Genomic DNA, 20,189 nt, shown 5'->3' with positions numbered 1-20,189 from the left:
TTGGCCCGTCTTATTACCCTCTGGGGTAAGTAGGAAACAGGTGAAGGAAGATGCCGTTCTTGTTTCCTGATTCAGTAAGTGGGCAAGTCACAATCTTTCAAAGTCTATTTCCGTGTGTATAAAGGGACACTAATATCTCTTCTCTCCGTGAGACGTGAGGGTTAAAGTGAAATAAGTATGAAAAGTATTCATGACATTAGGCAGGCCCTCTTTAAAACAGAGTAGGGACTTCTCCAAAGTTAGCAATGGGAACTAGGATCCATCCTCGAATGGCAGGCCCGAGTCTCTCCAACTCCCCATTTCTGCCCCGGCTCGATCACTTTACAGCCTTCAGAGGTAGGAGTCCTTTCTCCTGATTTGGAATGAAACGCTTCCATTCCTGGTTTCTGTCGGAAGACGATTTCCATGTGTCTCATGTTTCTGTATGGAGCGAAGTCATCGACTGCTGTTTTGGGGCTGTCTTTCCAAGGATGTTTCTATGGTAAACAGAGTTGGAAGGCAGAAATAATAATGTCTCCAGAAAAATAGTCTGGTGATCTCACAACTCTGAAACATTCAGGTTCCCTCAGCTTCAGGCGTTTTGAGCCCTCCTGTACTGCAACCTCCTGTGGCCTTCGTCTCATGGGCTTGTGGGAATTAAGGCACAGGAAACGGGCTCAAATGATAGTCTGACTGCTGCTGTTGCTGTTGGTAATAAACTGCCCTTTGTCTCTGGCCTTGGAGTCTCATCTACCAGAACTCATAAAACTGGCAGGCTAACTCATTAGTTCGCAAGTAGGCTGAAGTGTCCTACCTTTTATAGTTCTTGACAATTTTCTTCCATACTTTTCCTCAGAATAATCCTTTCTCCACAATGCCAAGGGGATGAATACCACTAATTCTTTTGCCTTCTGTGGTGTTTCTTGTACATGATTCATGGCTCCCCCATTTGGAGCTTAACCATTGGGGTCCCTGAGAGATTCCATATGAATTTTAGAATGGATTTTTCTTCTATTTATGCATGCAATACTGTTGGGCTTGCATTAAATCTATATAGATCACTTTAGGTAGTCCTGACATCTTAACAATGTTGTCATCTAATTTATGAACACAGGTTATCTTTCCCTTGATTTGCATCCTATTAACTTCTTCCGGCAGTGTTTTATAGTTTTCAGTCTACAAGTCTTCCATATCTTTGGTTTAAGTACATTCCTAAGTATTTTATTCTTTTTGATGCTATGTAAACGCAATTCTTTTCTTAATTTCCTTTTTGGATAGTCATCTGCTTTTTCTTAAAAAAAAAAAAAAGAAGAGAGAGAGAGAGAAAGGAAGGAGGGAAGGAAGTCCTGGCCACATTATCACATTAAACTTCCTCTCCTGCATGCCAGTAGACTGTCGAGCTGAAGGGCAGCTGCTTCCTGTAGGAGGGGTTTAAGTTTTCCAGTCCCGCTACAGCCAGTCTTCTTCACATGCTCTGCTTCTGCAGGCATTTGGGTTTTGGGCTTCTCATTCCGATGTCCCCAGTGAGGATCACACACTGTTGCGATTCATTGAGAAGCTAAGGTGGTAAAATACTCTGGTACAGATAGGCAACTTAGCAACTTGAAAAAAGTGAAATCTAAGCTGATTTTCCATGTTCCGGAAATTTATCTAGAAGCACCCAATTATTTTATTGCAAACATCTGAATAAAAACTTTCCTGAAATATAGTGTGTGCTTTTTTCCTCCTCTAAAATACAGGATGCAGAACATAAAGTATTCTTCATGCTGTCCAAAATAGGCAATGATTACTGTGCTGCGCTGAGTGATAAAGGGGTATGCTCAGGAGGTAGTGAAACATGGAGGGCTTCTGTATGTAAATGGCCTGTATGTAAATGGCTGCAGATGCCCGTGATTGTAGGTTTCTTACGTTGGCTAGGCATTTTTTGTTTCTTTTTAAGAGGTTCCTCTTGTGCTCACAATGATAGCTGTAGCGATCTACCCTCACTTCCTAGTTGACGCTTCCAGCACAGCGGGCTGGGAGCAGTTAGCCACATTAGTTAGAATTGCATAGGTCAACAAAGGCAAGGAAAGGTTCACACAGTCACTCCATTGCTTTAGAGCTTAGTCACAGGTTGTAGGAACCCGGTGAGCTCACTCACAGGTGGGAGTAAGGGACTGAGAGCCAGGAAGGCCATAGTCGCAGCAGCCGTGGAGCTGACTGGGAATGGGCAAGGCAGCTGGGCAGGTCCCATTCCCGCGCAGGCAGCCCGCAGGAGCACGCTGCAGGCCTGACAGCAGGGTCCGGGGCCGCGCAGGCAGCCCGCAGGAGCACGCTGCAGGCCTGACAGCAGGGTCCGGGGCCGTGGAGACCGCCTGGCTTCAGGGGCACGGAGGCTCTGCCGGTGGTGCTGTAGTAGAAAAACAAAAACATTCTTTTGCCCTCTCCGTCTGTCCTCCCCCTTGAGTGCCCAAATTAATTTCTCAAAGGATTGAATGCAATTTTATTTTTCCCAAGAAAATTCACTTTGGATTATGTCCAGGAATTATTTTTTTTCTCTCTGTGGAAAGATTTTATTTGTTGTAGCTTTTTTTTCTCTATGAACATTTTTAAAGATAGTAATGAACAGTACACTCAACCTCCATATACCTACCATTCAGCTCACATCAGTTATCAACTTTGCTATTTTTGTTTCAGTTCTCCTCTCCACATGGGGTGGGGTCGTGGGGTATTTTAAAATACGGATTATTTTGATTTCCAGGATGCATTTTTTACAATAAAATAATAGGCTAGAATACCATCCATCTTTCATCAGCCATGAGCCATAGCACCAGCAAGGAAATTTAGAAGTATTGTTTCCAGTCCTTCCAACAACCCTGTAAGGCGAATTATTCCCATTTTATAGATGAGGAAATTGAGGTTCTGCCTTAATTTGTGTAGGAAAGAAAATAGGCCAGATGGTGGTACATTAGTTAGAGTGCATGCAGTCTAAGCTATGGTAACAGAAAAGGCCAAAAAGCAAAAGCCTGAATAACATAAGTGTGTCTTTTTCACGTAAAGCTTCACCTAAGTCCAGACTGTTTCAAGGACTAGCATGGTGGTTTGGTGGCAACAGAAACCTAGACTTCATTTCTCACCGTGTTCTGCTCTTCTCCACAGCACAGATCAAGATGGCTGCTCTGGTTCCCACCATCAGCTGGCCTGGAAAAGGGAATAGTGGAGGGTATGCCAGTTCCCCTGAAGGGTACTATCCTGAAGTTGCACAAGCAACTTCTCACCAACCATTGCTGGGAGCTTAATCATATGGTTACACCCGCAAGGAACACTGGGAAACGTAGTCTTTATTTTGGGCAGCCTAAGACCCACTAAAAATCAAGGATTCTATTACAACGGAAGGAAGGGGGACAACCAGGAGTGCTTTCATGGATGGAAGAAAGGGTTTTTTTGAAGTCAAGGGTATGGTTTTGAGTGCTTCACTTTGGCTTCAACTGTGGTCCATTTAGTAAACCCGGTGGTACCTGATTAAATTAGAGATGGATATCATTTGGTGATGAAGGACTTCAATTATTTGGTTCTGTGCCCATAAGATTGTTTTTTGTTCTTTTTTTGTATTTAGAACACTTATAACCATACTATTCTTTAAAAATGAAATTTATTTTAATAGTAAATTTATATTATGTGATTTAATTCCATTATCCAGAATGGAAAGACCCCAATTATATACCATCACAGCACTGCCAATGATGGTTTCAGATTCAGCTCTGCTCTTTAACACTTGGCTGGCTGTAGATAAATTATTAACCTTCTTCCAGTCTCCTTTTCCTTTCTACAAAATAGAAAAATCTTATGACCTCAGCTGTGCAGACTAATTACCTGATGGATGAAAGTTCTTGGCTCACAGTGAGCACTCAACAAATTACATCTATGTAACAGATACATATGTAGTATCTCCTCACAATCCTGTCCTAGTTAATTCCTATGATTTCTAAAAGTAATAATCACAGCATTTTCATACCTATCACTCACTCTAGTGAGGGATCTCACTGTACCCTGTGAAATAAGTAGAGCCAGTAATACTCACGCTTCTACTTTTCCTGCTTAGGAAATACAAGCTGAGTGATGGATTTGCTTGCCCGAGGTCATGTCTTCTCTCTTAATTTGATCCCTTTAGTGCATTTAAGCCTGCTCCACTAGCTACCAGGTTTAACCAACGACAAAACAGCCCTCTTTCGGCCCACAGCGCCCTCCACCACCACCTAGCTCTTGATTCCCCTTTCAGCTAAGCTTTTCCGAAGTAATTAGCACATGCTGCCTCCATGTCTTCACTTTGGTTTGCTCATCAACCTGCCCCGTTTGACTTGGGCGTCTTCACTGAATTCACTTCTGGCAAGAGCCTGACCTTCAGGTCTCTGCTTCCTCTTACTCCCGCCCCAGACAATCTCATCCATTCCTGTGGTTTCAGATGCTCTCCCAGAAGTTCGCCACCCACTCAGGCCAGTTTTCTGAGCTCCGGTCCTAGTTACTCTTGGGGTGAGAGTGGAGGACAGGTTAACAGAACCCTTCTCACGAGTCTGGCTGTAAGACAAAGAGACCATGAACCAGAGAGGCAACAGGATAAGAGAATGGTGAGTAGGAAAGGTGCTGGAAAGGATCCCCAGTGCTTGGAGATTGAGCGGCTATGCGGTAATGAAGGAGGAGAGACAGTCAAAGGTGACTCTAGGATTTTAGCATTTGGCGTCCGGGAATAACGTGGATGCTCTCGGGGAAGACTGGCAGGGGGGTCTAGCAGTGTTGTGCACAGTTAAAGACCTGAATGTGGGGTAAAGGAGAAGCATTTAAATGGAAAAGTTAGTCTTTTTTTCCTTCTAGTTTTCTCTGCCTGCTGAACCGCCCACACATTTCTCCCCACTTCCAGCCAGGACCTGCATAGTAGCATGGTTTCTGCTTGGACACAGCCAGAAACAGACTGAAAGAAAATAGTTTCGCTTCTCCACTGGGGTATATCACTATCCCAATCCACAATGAGGCATCGATAGAAAATTTTTAGAGCACCAACATGGACTTCTAGGCTTCTGTAAGCATTTCTGACAGTTAAACCTGTGATTTTACTAGCCTAGGAGCTAAGTTTTGGAGCTTCAAAAAATTGCTGAAGAATACAACAACCTCTGAAAATTTTGAATATCTGAAAACCTTTCTGGAATCAGGGCCTAATGAGGTTGTAGTTAATGGACTTGGCCACATGGAGGCAGTATACACACACACTCACCTTTTCTTAAACCGGTATGCTTGCGTCGTACACCTGGTTCCCCATCGTTACCACCCCAGGACAGACCCTGAACAATTCACATAGGTGTCTCACCTTCACACCACTAGCACCTCCTCACCTCACTCCATGCAGGAGGATACGGAGGGGCCACCCCCTTTCTGAAGCCATCTGACAACTTCTTGCAGCGTGGTCGGTTAGCAGCCTGTCTCTCCCCCACTTGCCCTGCTCTTCCCAGTTTACTCTGACTTGCCCTGTTTCACCAAGCCCTAGCTAAGATCCTCCTGGACACCCACTCGGCCGCCTTCTGAATGCTGCGTGCTCACCAGCATTACTCCCAAGGTTCCAAATGAGTGTTGGGACCACAATGTGTGGGTGGGAAAGGACAGTTGTGGCTATGAGCTCCCAGCAGATGGTTTGTAAGTTACCTTGTTGGGACAGTGGGCCCCAGGCTCAGTGACGCTGATTTTCAGTAGACCTGGGGTGGCACCCAGGTATCTGCGTTTTAAAAGCTACAGGTAGTCCACTAATCATACTTTGAGAAATACTGCCTTTCTGACTTGGTGGCCAGATGTGTTGGTTGGATAAGTCTCCATTTTCTTTGCAGAAAATGGGGAGAATTAAACAAAAGCATGTAAGCTGGGTGCTTCCTTAGCACAGTGGTTGGCATTTAGACATGCTCACCAAACACTGGCATTTCCTGCTGTTCTCCTGGGGCAGCTGCTCACCTGGGCCTCGGGATGGAGGTCAGGATGTGCCGTGGGGGCGGTTGTGTGTTGCTGGGCTGCCGCACGCGGCTGCACCACTGCAGGAGCCACTGTCCTCAGGGCCTACCTTTCGAAGAGCATCCTCCGACTGTGCGAGGTCCCAGCCCTTCACGGGACACAGAATGAAGACATTGGGGGGGGCCCTGGAGAGGAGCATTAAGGACGTGGGGGACACTGAGCATACATCGACTTTTTGACCTTACACTAAGCCCAGTTCACCTCTTTCTATTCAGGACAAAGTCTGGAATCTTGTTAGTGACACAGGGGAGAGGTTGCTCAGTGCCCTCGAGTGACTCTTACTGCCCGCTGGCCTGAGTAAAGAGGTGAGGCAGCCTCTTCGCTTGGGCAATGAAAAGGGAAAGGCTGCTAGCTTCTGTGAGTGTTCTGGTGCCACCCTCCGGCCCTGCCTTATCACATTTGGGGACCCGGCCTGACTTCTGCCAAGCCCCTGGTAATATTCACCTGATGTCCAGTGCCCGTTTTCAAAGGGGATGGCACTTTAGGACACGGAGAAACAGGGGCCGAGAGTACTGGAGGCAGGTATAGTCTCTGGCTCTGAAATATGTCTGGAGGCTAGAGAGGAAGTGTGCTCTCCAAAAGTCTGCAGGTGGAGTGGAAGGAGGAGGGGGGGGTGGGGCAGATGTCCCCAGAGGGCACATAGCAGAAGACGGCGTCTGAGGTGGGTGAGCAGGTGCAGCTCAGGGAACGAGGGTGGCGTCTATTTCAGAGTTTATGGTAAGAGGCTGGAGCAGGCACACAGCACCGCAGACAACACACCCCACCCTTTAAGGAAGTGGGGAGGAGAGCAGTAGGGGTGTGGTTAACTAGGAGGAGGAGAGGGGAAAACACAAACCTCTTACTCAGCGGAGGCCTCCGGAGCCTCCGTGAGCCCCATACCTGCCACAGCCCTGACGGACTCACCTGTACCTTCTCAGCCCCGCCTCACCTGGCCGCGCCGAGAGCCACCGCCAGAGACAGCGCTTCCCTCCGCGTGAGTCCTCTGCCGCGATCCGAGCAACAGCCAGAAGTTGGCTGGACAGGTGAAAGGGGTGGAGGTGGGTGTTTTGGAAATGTGAGTACCTAGACGGGGACCGGACCGAGTTCCTGGTAAAGCAGCCTGGGACCCAGCAGGCGGAGCTGCGGTACGCTGTCCTCCGGGCTTGCTAGTCTTCTGCAGGGGGAGAAGGAGTCTGTTTCAGAGTTAATTTGAGACTGAAAGGTGTTCCTCCCTCCTTTTCATCTTAACGTACTTGGAGGCAGGAATCTGGGGACCACGATGAGAAGGCATGGAAAGGCAGTCTGCCTCTAAAGGTCAGATCAGAGAGCCCCAGGCAGGGCTTTTCAGAATTCTGCCTTGGGGCAGCTCCCTGTGCCTGCTCTCTCCCCTTTCCCCAAGCCCTTCAGACCCCCACCCTGGTCAGGCTCCCATGCGCACCTTGCTGCACTTGCATCCACTTCTTGCCCCCAGAGAGCATCTTCCCAATCAAGCCCACACTGGAAGCAAGCAGGAGCCTGCAAGGGGGAAGAGGCAGAGCTCCGGGTGTATGTGTGTGTGTATGTGTGTGTGTGTTTTGTGGGGGCTAAGTTACCACTAGCTACCACGCTGGTTCTTTGTGAAACTACCTCCTGTATGCCACTAAGGGGTTAAATTCTGTGCTGCCTTCCCCTGTCAGGCTGTGCGTGGGCAAAGCCTTGGGTGGGTGAACAGGGAACATATGGGTGATGTTCTGAGCCCACCGAGCCCCACCACCTGCCCTAACCCATCTGATCCTGGCACTTCCCCTCACCAGACTTGGAGCTCAGTCTAGTTAGACTCCTCCCAAAGGGTCAGGGGGACAAGGAGAGCAGAAGGTGGGGCATGGCCAGGGCAGTTCCAGGAGGGTTTGTAGCTCTGAGGAGGAAGAGCTGAGCTTTCTGCTGACCTGTGGTGGGACTTGGGCTGGCAGGGGCAGCTGGTTGGCATGATCAGCTCGGGGACATGAGGAGGTCCCTCTGTGCCACAGTGACCATCCTCACCTGAGTCCTGGCCAAGAAATGCTGCTGTGGACCAAAGCCCAGCCTTTCACAGCCCCTCTAGGGGAGGGAGGAGAGGAGGCAGAGATGAAAAAGTCAGTCAAGATGGAAGGGAGGAAGGAAGTCATTGCACTGAAGAGACTAAACTCTGGCAGGACATTCTGCCTGCCTGCCTGCATTCATTCATTCATTCATTCATTGGACAAACATTTACTGACTTCCTACCTGAGGCCAGGTTGGGTTGGGGGAGACAACAGTTTGTGTGACTCAGTCCCTGCTCCCTAGGGCAATGTAGTAGATGCTGAGGGCCTGGGTAGGAAGGAGCAGGGTGCTAACTAACCCAGTGCTGGAGGATTGTGGGAGGAGAGGGTCAGGGATGCACCCCAGGAAGGCTTCCTGGCAAAAGTGATCCTAAGTGGAGACCTGAAGGATCCATAGGAATTAGCCAGGGAGGGGAAAAGGGGGGAAGAACTGGCAGGGAGCACAGCAAGTGCTAAGACAGTAGGCCAGAAGCAGCATGACGCATGCGAGGAAACTGAAAGCAGCTCAGTGTTCAGCACATGGAGGGTGCAGGGGCGAGGTGAAGCAGGAGAGGTAAGTGGAGACAGCTCCAGAACGGCCTGCTCAGGCTGCCATGGCAACTCGTCTTGGAGCAACACTTGGGACCTGGAGCCAGGCCTGAGACTTCCCAGCATGCCTCCCACTCTAGGGTGGGCTGCCAGATTTAGCAAATAAAAATACAGGATACTCAGATTTGAATCTCTGGTAAGCAATGAATATTTTTCAGCTATATGTATGTCCCATGCAGTATTGGGGGATATACTTATATTTAGCAATCATTCATTGTTTACCTGACACTCAAGTCGAACTGGGTGATGGGCGTTTTATCAGGTGCCTCATCTCTAGAAGAAAGCTGAAGGCACCCTAGGATGGGAAGGGAAGGGTGGGCGGTGCCCAGGGGCCAGAAGAAGGGATTCAGGACAGGTTCGCCTTGTAATCAGTTTTCCTGGGTTCCAGGCTGGGACCTCTCCATTGACTGACAATGTTATTCCTTAAAAACACAAACAAACAAGAAATAATATTAATTCCTTGGTCAACTCGTTCATCTCCACAGCTGAAGGAGGATGGAACCCTCAGAAAGAAACTGGGCTTTGGGTTGGACCTGGGCTCAAATCGCAGGCTGGCCATGTGCCTGCTGTGAGGCTTCACAGGAGCCCCTTAGCTTCTCTGAGCCCAGAATCTTGTCTCTGAAATGAGGACAAGACTGTCTGTTGGGCTTGTTGGGAGGGTCGGTGATAATGTATGTAGATTGCCTAGTGAGTACAAAAGAAAAAGTCGTGATATTAATTTCTGTAACACCTTCTCGAGGCCACCAGAGTGGCAACCACGAAGTGCTCAGGGCTCATTTATTTCCATTTCCATTTACGGAGCACTCAGAGGTCCCAGGGGGAATAGGTGATGTGGGGTTCTTGCTTCCAGTGAGAGAGCAGGTTAGCTGCTGTGCAGAGAGGGAGCGTCAGAATCATTTTATCAGCTTTGCTATTTGCTTCCCATAGGACCCGCTTCATGGGGAGGAGATATCCAGCCCTCCTGCTGGAGGGCAGTGGGTGGGGGGAGAGGGAGTAGCTCGAAGTAGAATTAACTGAAGGGAAATGTGAATGAATGAATTGAGAGAGAGAACCCACGGAAAACACCCAGGACAGTGCCTGACACAGATGAATGCACCTTAACATTTGCCTGTCATCATTCCATTTTTATAGTGAGTGCCTTATTAGGAAAATAGAGCTCAGGGTAGGTAGATGAAGTAGGGGTGCCTTGGGAACCATGGCTGGACTTCAGTTGGGAGCATTTCTAAAAGCACAGTAGGGGCTTCCTAAAGGGGAACCAGAAGGGAGTTAAGAATCGGTAAGAGAAAGAGGAAATGGAAAGTGTGTTTCTCTTGTGGGAACCACTGTGTTAGAAATGGTCCCTTTTTCCAGTGGCTGAATCTCCCCACCCCCCTGCCCAGTGATAAGCCCATTCTTTAGAGTGGCATTTGCCAAATGATGTTCAGAGAAGCTCTGTGCCATGAGGTAGTCCTTGTGCTCCATTGGTGAAACGTTCAGATGCGCCCACTCGGAGATTTGTCATCCGTGTTTGCACTGTCAAGGTCATGGCAAGTCCTGCAGAAAATATGCCTGTATCACTGGGCTTACTAGGGTTCCCTAAACTTGACTGTACAGCCCATGTGGGGGCATGAGGGGGAGACCTGGTACTGTATGAAAGACAGTAGTGTTCCCCACCCAGTGACTATCAGTGAAGTTCTGGGACCAAGCCGGTCTTTCAGGGGTCATCATTCGTCCCATCCTTTTAGCCAAGATGGACCTAGACTTGGCAGCGTCCAGCTTACAGAAGACCCCGAGAAACTGAGCACTTGAGTGCCAGGGTCCTGGCCTCACACCTGCCCGATGAACACAGACTCCTCCCCCGTCAGCCTTAATCTTCCTACTGCAACTTACACCCCTTCCCATTGGTCAGAAGACCCGGGAAAAGATGCCCCTTAGCCCATAGCCCTCCCTGGTGGGGGCAGTAGCTCCCTGTGTCCTGAGTTCTGCTGAGGCAAGAATGACTGATGGAGGTAGGGAAAAAGGAGGGACACACCTGGGGTGGACCCCAAGTCATAGGCCTCCTGCCTGCCCCTAGTGTTCATTCCTCTGCCCAGACTTACAGGCTGACAAACGGTGCTCTGAGGTGGCCACACAGGGGTGGCTGGAGCGCAGTTCCATACCTGCTGGTGTGCTCAGGGCTGAAAGGATGGGAATGAAGAGGAGTTCTTTTTTTAAAGATATTATTTATTTATTTTTAGAGACAGGGGAAGGGAGGGAGAAAGAGAGGGACAGAAACATCGATGTGCGAGAGGTACTGTACACTAATCAGTTGCCTCTCACATGCCCCCGCCTGGGCACCCAGCCTGCAACCCAGGCATGTGCCCTGACTGGGAATTGAACTGGCGACCCTTCGGTTTGCAGGCTGGTGCTCAATCCACTGAGCCACACCAGCCAGGGCTGAAGAGGGGTTCTTGTTGGCCTGGTGACCGAGAGTTTCCCTGAGACCCTGCCTCGGTTCTTGGGTAAAGCAGGGAGAGCAAGGAGAGTGGCAGCCGTCTCTGCAGCATGAACACGGTCGGTGGTCAGGCGGTCGAGTGGTCTGGATCCCAGCTCCAGCTCCGGATTCAGTGTGTGACCTTAGGCAAGTCCCTGAGCCCTGTCTTCCTCACCTGCAAGACAGAGATGATAACAGGGTTTTGCGTGAGGGTGGAGTGGGACTGTGTACCGGGAGTCAAATTCAAAATGTCAGCAGCCTCAAAAGCATGGGCAGGCTCCTCACAGAACCGACAGGAGCCATCACTCTGAGTGGGTCAGTGAGACCCCCCGGGGTTGGGGAATGGGGGCGTGGAGGAGTCAGGCGACCAGGGGGCTGGAGTGGCAGACATGTACCACCCCTATAGACTATTTCAGTGTTTGAACCTCCTAGGTGGCCACATGCACCTTCTTAAAAATAGCTTTGTCTGTACCTAAATCATCCAGTCCTTTAACAGGCAGCACACAGTAGGCCTTCATTCTGTTTTTAACTTACAGTCAATCTGAGCTGATGGAGAAACACTACCCCACCCCCCCAGAGGAAAGAGGCCAGTTTCCGAGGGGCAGGCGTCCTGGGAGTGCTGTCTCATGGACGTGCGTCCCACGGACAACAGTGTCTGTTTCTCCCTCCCCTTCCCTGCCCCTCAGCTCACTGTGTTTGCTGAGCAGCCAGGCCTACTCAGCTCTTTAACCAGCAAAGAGCCTTCTCCGGCTGCCCATCAGACTCAGGAGTCCAAATGGCAACGTAAGGCGCCGAGAGAGCGATGGGCAGGAGAAAATGGCGGCTTCCCTCTCTAGGGTTCTCTGCAGAGCTGAGCTGTAGGAGGGGGTGGCGCTGGGGGAGGGGGCAGCTTCTTGAGTCACTCTGCTATTTCTCAAGGCATAAATTATTACTCACGATGACAGTTTGATTAAGAGAGCATACTGGAAGCTGCATGTTCCCATGCGCTTTTTACCTAGACTCATGGTTGGAGAGCGAGGATTGCAGGGTTTTATTCTGCATTGGGCCCCTCAGGCACCCTGTGAGCAGGCTGCAGGAAGGGACAGTCCTCTGGTTTGCCCAGTCTCCCCCAGTCCGGTCTCCCCCAGCTCCTGCCTTCTCCCAGCACGAAGGCTCCCACTGCTCTTATGAGGCAGCCAGTCAAATGATTGGACGACAGCCACTACCCATGGAAGGGTGAGCCTCCCCCTTCTCTGTCTTGGCTACGGTTCACTAACATTTTCCTCTTCGCCAACCCCTGCTTCCCTATGTTCTGAAATCCACCTAGACAAAATCTGGCAACATCACTCACTGGAGAGGGGATTCAGAGGGATGCACCTTGCCCAGGATTCAGAACTTGGGACTGGCTTCTGTTCTTGCCTTATGGACTGGTCTCCTTTTCAGTGGGGGCAATTCTCCCAGCAACTCTTGAGGGTGGGCACCAGGACCGCTGTCCGTCTTCCTCCAGCCCCTTCTTTCCCTGAGGGTCTTGTACCTGACTCTCGGCCTCCCCTAGCTGTTGCCACCCCACTGTGACACAGGTGGGGCCCCAAGGCTCCTAGAAGACCTGCTGAGAATTCTGCTCTGAGTTCGGGCTTTGCTCTTCTGGGTGGTTCCCTTTTCCAGCTGATCCCTCCTCTGGTCCTGGCCATTAGAAACATCACATCTTTTCCCAGTTTCTAAATTAATGCAGTTTGTCCCTCCCTAACCTCAGGCATGTTTCTTTGTTCTCAGGAAGCTTTTGGAGCCAGGGCCAGGCTGCTCTCCCCTCAGCTCAGGTTTATACTCTCCCCACCCCCAGGTCCTGCTCCAGGCAGGTTACAGATGATCCAGAGGCACAGTTGAAAGTGCTCCTGCCGGTTATGGTCTGGGCCCCCAGGCCCCAGTGCAAGGCAGGTGGCATCCCTGTTCTTGCTCAGGCAGTGGTCAGCCTGGGTGGTGGGAAGGCAGTCTGGAGTCAGGAGACAGGCCCCTAGGTTAGAGTCTATCCTTTGCTGGCTGGGCGCCTTTGGGTGTGTCTCTTTACTCTTCCAAGCCTCACTTTTCTCGCTTTAAAATGAAGAAATGGTGTGGCATCCCTCAAAGGGGCACTGAGAGACATTTTTGCCTCGTGTGCAAATGCCCTGTAAACTACCACCAGGCACTCTCCCTGGAAAGATAAGGAGTCTGGGGTCAGAAAGAGTTGGGCCTGAGTCTTTATCACTTTCTATCCCTGGGGCATCACCAAGTCACGTAATTCCTCTGAGCCTTAATTTTCCTCTTTGTAGCTTGTGCTGGGCATTTATTTAATATTTCTTAACCTCTTCACCCCCATCATGCTCAGGGAATATTCTTATTTTCTTACTTTTGAAGAACTGTATCTGTCCTTGATGAGTTTATAGTCTGGTAGGGGAGGTAATACGTAAAGATAAAGAGCTGTTAGACAAGACAGAGACTTATGGTGATATAAAAAAGGTACTTATAAAGTGCAATGAGGTTAGAGAGTGGAGAGATTGCTTGTCTGGGTACGCTAGGAGTGCTTCCTGGAGGAAGTGGCATTTGAAAGAGCTCTGGAAGGATGGGTAGGGTATGGCCATAGAAATTTGGGATGGTGGTTGTATCAAAGAAGAGTATAAATAATAATAAAAGCAGGTGAGTGGGAAGTCCTCATTCCCGTGATTCATTTTGGGTGGAACCAAGGGTACTGAAGGACAATGAAGATAAGGTATAAGGGCAGAAAGCAAGATAAAGCTTGACCGTGGCAGCTGAAGAGGTTTGACATTATTCTGAAAGCCATAGGGAGCTGTTGAACTTCACTCTGAAGGCTTCAGGGAGCTGTTGAGATGCTGTCTTGAGTGAAGGGACCTTGATTGGATTTGGGCAGCAGTGTGTAAAGTAGATCAGAGTGAAGAGAGCTCGCAAGAGGAGCAGGTAGGCCATTATTATAAATAGTTTAGGTCTTAGGAAGCTGGATAAATTGTGTAATTCAGGATGATTTGGGGGTCCTGGAGAGGATCTGCCAGTCACTCAGAGCCTCTACGTCCTCTGAGTTGAAATTGGTCCTTAGATAAACGTAAAAGACTCAGGGAGCATCACATTGTCCAGGTTATATATATAATTTGCAATTCTCCTTAATTTCCTTTCACGTTCTTGATTCACAGATACGTCCTTTCCCCCAGACCTCGTCTTGCTGGGTATATGCTAAGTGTCAGCCTGTCTAGAGGGCCAATGGCCGTCTCCTCCAGAGTGGAGGAGAAACACGCACTTCGATCTGCCCCCACCCACCCCCATCTGTTCGGATGACTCCTGGGCTCCCCCTCTAGCCTGACCCTCCTCCCTTGCTTCAGCCCTCCACTTGCAAGAGTCTGCAAGATACTGCCACTCAAGTAACCTGTCTGAAATGCAACATGTCAGGAACTAAATTCATCATTTTCTCAGACCCAAACATCTTTTCCTTCTGGTGTCCTTCCTTGTGTTTGTGCCTTTGTTGTTCTCGTAGGTACTGGGATCAAAAACCTTGGAGTTATCTTCCCTTTCTCTTCTTCTCTGCTTTTCCCTACTCCTATCTTCCCCCTCACTAATGGGTCCTACAGATTCTACGTGCCTCTCATTCCTTCCTTCCCTTTTCCCTGGCCGGCCCTGCTGGAGCCAAGCCTGTTGCCTAATATCACCCAACACGACCCAAGAGCCCCTCCTCTTCCTAGCAAACCCAGACCCCTTGCGTTTACTACCCAGTGCCCTCCATAATGCGACCTCTTCTACCCTGCTCACCTATTTTCTCCCCATACTTTCCCCATCTGCTCTCTGGTCCCTATCACACTTTTGCTCAAGTCCTGTGTCCTGCCTGGAACGCCCACCCCAGCCTGACACCCCTGGCTTAGCTCCCAACCTGGGAAACCTCCTGCAGGCTCCAGGCTTGGGCTTCGGGGTGTGAAATTCTTGGGGGGCAGGGAGGTGCTTTTCCCTGGACTCGCCTTCCCAACTCCCTTGAGTTCCGAGAAGAGGAGAGTTCCATCTCCCTCTTTGTCTGCACACTCGTGCCTGATTCACCTGCGGCAGATGGGATCATCGTCGTCACTGGTGCTGGGTGACACGACAGCCAGTGACCAGCATGGGCACCACGCTCTACCTAGAGATTGGACGCATTCCTTGCCTCTCCGGAACATGGAGGCTTCTGAGAGCCCAGAGAGGGAGGCGGTGTGTAGAGCAGGAGCTCGATGATCCCTCCACTAACCTCCTCTGCGTCTCTCTAACCCGTCACACCCTTGTCTTCCCCTCTCCCTCGTCCTCCAGCTTACTGAGCCCGTCTAGGCCAGGCTAAATGACCAAACCAGGAAAGGAGTAGGAAAAAAGATAGGGTGTCTTTGTAGAGGGCAAACTTGCTGTAGGGGTCCCAGAGAGAGATGTGCCAGGCGGCTTTGGTAGTCTGAACTTCACCTTTAGGAATTGCACATGGAGCTTTCTGGGTTATGTGTGCCGAAGATGTGAAAATACTTAGTTCACATTGACTCTGTCGTCTCCAGTGGGTGGTCCTCTGTTGTCCCCAGAGTGCCTCTCTGTTTACTTCTCTGTGCAGAAAAATCCTTCCCACACCTGTTGAACAAACACTCAGCCACTCACCTGTGTTCACTTTCAGAAAAAGGTGTGAGGGACAGAGAGGGTGCTGCCCTGCCACAGGGAGTCCTGGGGAGCTTGGGTCTGGTCGCTAGTGGCTTTGTCACTGTCCCACCATATGACCTTGATTGAGTCACCTGGGTAAGCCTGGTCAAGCCTCGGGGTTTTCATTTGCGCATACAGCAAGGGGGGAAGGGAAATGGACTTGTTAACAGGTGGAGAGTTTTCTTCCAAAAGGATGTTGGGAGAAAGCCCAGTAAATAAACAGGGTTACAGAAGGCCCTCCCAGGGTTGGTGCGGGAAGGCCCTCCCAGGTGCCTGCCGGATGCTGGCCCCATTTCTGCGGGGGTCCCTGGGCCCTGATCATCTCGGTTCTTTCTCAGGTCTCCAGTCATGAGGTCCTCATTGCTTATGTGTGACAGGAACTGGAGGGTGGGTCTGGATTCAAGTGGGTTCAGCAAAGAATGATCTCAGGGAGGGAGCCCCACCTGGGCCATGGCAGGTGTGTGTGCTAGAGCCGGGGTGGTGCATGCACGCAAGCGTGGAGAAGAGACGCACAGTGTGTACCTTGGAGCCTGTGCACCTGTTTCTGGGAGGGAAGTCCGGGGCTTTCTCTGAGCGCCCAGATGGGAAGAACGATGCACGATGCTTTACCAACATTTCTGCAAACTTTTCATAGTAGTTGCCTCAAGCTGAAGCCTCATTTCCTTTTGGACGCACTAGGCTGTAAGCTCCATTGAGGCCAGAACCCTCTCTGCACTGGGGGTCAAGGTCGTGACTCCAGGACGCAGCTGGCACCCAGCACCCAGTCCGGGTCTGATGAGCATGCGAGTACCTCCTGGAAGGAGGGTTGTTGAAAAAGGTGACTGTGTGAATGTTTCAGGGTGATGTTTAACACTTCGTTTTGGTGACACATGTTTTAAATCACAGACTATATAAAATAATACATAAAATTAAAAATACGGCTGTCCCCCAACCCTCCCTGTGGGTACAATGTCCAGACGCTTCTCTCACGCCTTAGACGTCACTGTCCCCCTCCTCCCAGAGCCTCTTCTGAATCAGCCCTCAGTGTTCTGACCCACGGCTGTGTCCTGGAGGAGAGCTGGCTGTTCTCATTAGGCCAGAAGGTGCTCGTTTAATTAATTAATTAATTAATTAATTAAAGTGTAGTTAGCATGCACTCTTATATTGATTATGTTAGTTTCGGGTGTCTAATATAGTGATTCAGCCTTTTTATACCTTACAACATGACCACCCCACTAATGCTTTTTTTCTTTTAATAATGGCTTTTTTGGGAGATATAATTCATATACCATACAATTCATCCTTAAACAACGTATAGTTTGGTGAATTCACAGGGTTGTGCAACCATCGCTGCGGTGTCTTTGAAGAACATTTCATCACCCCGGAAAGAAACCATGAGTGGTCACTCCTTATTCTCCGCTCCCCTCCGTTTCTGGCCACCACTGATCTACTTTAAATAGGATTTGCCTATTCTGGATGTTTCATATTAATGGAATTGTGCAACATTGTGACCTTTTGTGACTAGTTCCTGTCACTTTGCATAGTGTTTTCAAGTTTCATCCATGCAGTAGCCCATATTAGCCCACCATTCCCTTTTCATTGGCAAATACTATTCTCTTGTGTGGCTGTGTAACCTTTTGTTTATCCACTTATTTGTTGGTGAAGATCTGAGTTGTTCCTACCTTTTGACCATTATAAATAATGTTGCTAGGAGCATTGGTGTGCAGGTTTTGGTGTGGACACGTATTTTCGTTTCTCTTAGTTTTATACCTTGGAGGAGAACTGCAGGGCCAGCTGATGGCTCCGTGCTTCACATTCTCAGTAACTGCTGACCTGCTTTCCACAGCAGTGGCCCCATTCTGCGTTCCCACCGCCCATGCGTGGCGGTTCCAGTGTCTCCCCATTCTCACGGACACTTGGGTGTTGCCTGTAATTTTGATGACTGCCATTCCAGTGGGCACGGAGTGGTGTCGCATTGTGGTTTTAACCTGCGTTTCCCTTATGGCTAATGACGCTGAGCATCTTCTCATGTACTTACTGGCCGTTTGTAAGTCTGCTGTGGAGAAGTGGCTAATCGAACCCTTTAGAAGGTATTTCTTTAGATATCCACAGTGTACCCCTCGGTATATTGCTTTTAAACGACCTTTTAAATATTTGTTTACAACAAAATTCAGTGCTTGTAATTGTGAGGCTAGATCCCCAAGGAAAGTCACTAAACCTGCAGAGAGCACCACGCGAAACAACCCGACCATTCCACCCCGTGACCTTCGTCAGCGTCCAAGACTTGCATTGACTGAAGTGGTGTCAGGCTAATTAGTATTTTCCCCCCAAAAGTGTATTTTTGCTCAAAACAGAGAAATTGAGAAAGAATTCTGTCAGGGCTAGAATATAAACTTCCTCTTTTCTGACGGGTAATTTGGGGGAGGCGAAGAGCTTTACCTTATATTTAAACATGCATAATACTTAAAAATGGGTGGTGGATGGACAGATGGACAAATGACTTTAGGCGTGAATGAATGAATGACTGAAGGGGGAAGGGATGCAAGCCGGCAAGCCAGTCAACCAAGCAACCACACCAATCTGACTCTCTTCATTCCCTCTTAATTCCTCCCCAGAAAACCAGCATCGATCTTTGTCTCATACTCCACAGAATCATGTTTAAAAGTGTGTAGAAAACAGGTTTGCAGTCACAAGTCAGAAACAAAACACCGTATTTTCTATTGTCTGGAATATCTTTATCATCTCCTTTTGAAACAGGAGAGCCTGAGTTGGCCCAGTTTGCTCTAGGTGACGGAGACACCCCAAGACTGAGTGACATGGCTGTAGGACTGAGTCAGGGTCTGGCTGCCGCAGCAGGGCCTTTCGGGTTGTGACATGGTGCCAGGGTTCTCTCAGGGGTGCCTTGCTCAGGCCCCGAGTCCACTGCTGCCCTTCCACCAGCCTGAGGACTTCAGGGTTGCTGGTGCCTCCCTTAAGGGCCTTTGCCTTCTCCCCTCTCTGCGGTGGGACAGTCACATCCTTTTTCAAACCACGCTCACTAGTGATTCACCAGTGAATTCCACACACTACCCCGTCTAGTCTTCCCCTTTGGTCTTAAGACACATGCGAACTGGAGAATAGGACTCTGGATTTTGGGGTAGAGTGAGGAAAGAGAGAGGAAGAATAGCAGGTAAAGGGACAAAAATGGAAGCTGTGGCTGGACATATGAAGAAGTGACAGAGGCTCGGGTGAAAGCTGTAGAGGTGGCTTTTAAAGGCACAGACTCTGGAGAGGGAGTAAGTGACAGTTGATATTGCTCTCTGGAGAGACCTCCATGGCAGTGACAGAAGGACAGGCTCCTGTGGCATTTACTCTGCAGTGTGTGTGGTTGGAGTTGAGGTCGGGGAGCGAGGGACAGGGGAAGCGTGTGGGGACATGGCCTGGACTCCTTCCTCTACCAACGGTGGTCTGTACAGAAAGTCGGGGATTCAGGTCTGTGTGTCCCAGGCAAGCGTCTGGGTCCGCTCCATAGGCTTTCGGTCCCTTCCTAGATGAGATCCCGGGGACGGTGACAACTAGCCTTTCCTTCTGTGCTGCCGCAGGACTGAGTCTAAACTCTCCCCCCAGGGATGTTTCCCTTGGTTTTTAAACCTCTGCCCAAGGAGGGAGAGTTTCCAGTCTTCCCCCTTGCAGTCCTGCTTCCTTTTTTGAGGATGTGGGCTCAGTGGCTCTGATGTGGAGAATCTGGGGCCCACCCAGCTCCCCATTTCTCAGCACCTACTATGGGCCAGGTGCTGCACTAGGGCTCAGGGATGCACATGTGAACCAGAGGCTGCCCTCAAAGTCCTGAGCAGTGCGAGCAGTCCCAGTGGAACCAGCTGTGTTGTGAGTGGGCGGGCACACGCCACAGGTGCGAAGGCACCTGCGCCTGGGGGAGGCTCAAAGGGCTTGACAAACAAGGTGCTTCTGGGAAGGGTTTTGAAGAACAGATGGGAGTGCACCAGGCAGAAAAAGGGCAGGAGATGCTCTTCCAGGTAGAGCACAGTGTGTTTAAAGATGAGAAGGCACTGAGTAGCATGGCCTGTTTGGGAAGCTGTGAACCGCTCAGGGAGGCTGAATCCAGCAGGACTGAGGAATCACCCTTTGCCTTGGTCTCCTGGGTTTGGACATTATTCTCTCACAACAGGAAACTGTAGGACATATAAGATAATCACACACACAGGCTATAGCACTCGCTATGGGAGTTTTTAGCCAGGCTAGAGAGTCGGACTTTTATTTTGGAAAAGAGGACTCTGGCCCTGGGTCTGAGCAGCTCTGGTGCCAAACACAGAGGAGGCTCTGGATTGGAGACCCTGAGAGGCGTTTCTGGGGCTCGGAACAAGGCTGTCACGCCTGCGGCCTGGAGTTCTGCTGTCGGCTTGGGTGTCTCCGTCACCCACACCCCCGGCTGGCCAGAGAGGGTGGTGGCAAGGGCTGGCCCACAGGGCTGGCTC

The 20,189-nt window shown here is 49.9% G+C and overlaps 1 protein-coding gene across 3 annotated transcripts in view; it reads left to right on the top strand.

The window, feature by feature from the left end:
* Window positions 1–6,819: 6,819 nt before the first annotated feature.
* Window positions 6,820–20,189, top strand: part of PTK2B (protein tyrosine kinase 2 beta) — a 118,804-nt gene continuing 105,434 nt past the window's right edge. For 2 of the 3 annotated variants that reach the window (XM_037042249.1, XM_037042243.1), the window contains exon 1: window positions 6,820–6,979. The gene's annotated coding sequence lies outside the window, so the exon portion shown is untranslated. Of the gene's footprint in view, window positions 6,980–7,009; window positions 7,029–20,189 lie in introns of those variants that run through there. The other variant, XM_037042246.1, reaches the window with a different exon arrangement.

The sequence above is a fragment of the Sturnira hondurensis genome, unplaced genomic scaffold (assembly GCF_014824575.4).
Source record: "Sturnira hondurensis isolate 20B ecotype Veracruz unplaced genomic scaffold, ASM1482457v3 Scaffold0003693, whole genome shotgun sequence".
Taxonomy (NCBI): Eukaryota; Metazoa; Chordata; class Mammalia; order Chiroptera; family Phyllostomidae; genus Sturnira; species Sturnira hondurensis.
This window is presented reverse-complemented; position numbering and strand designations above follow the sequence as displayed.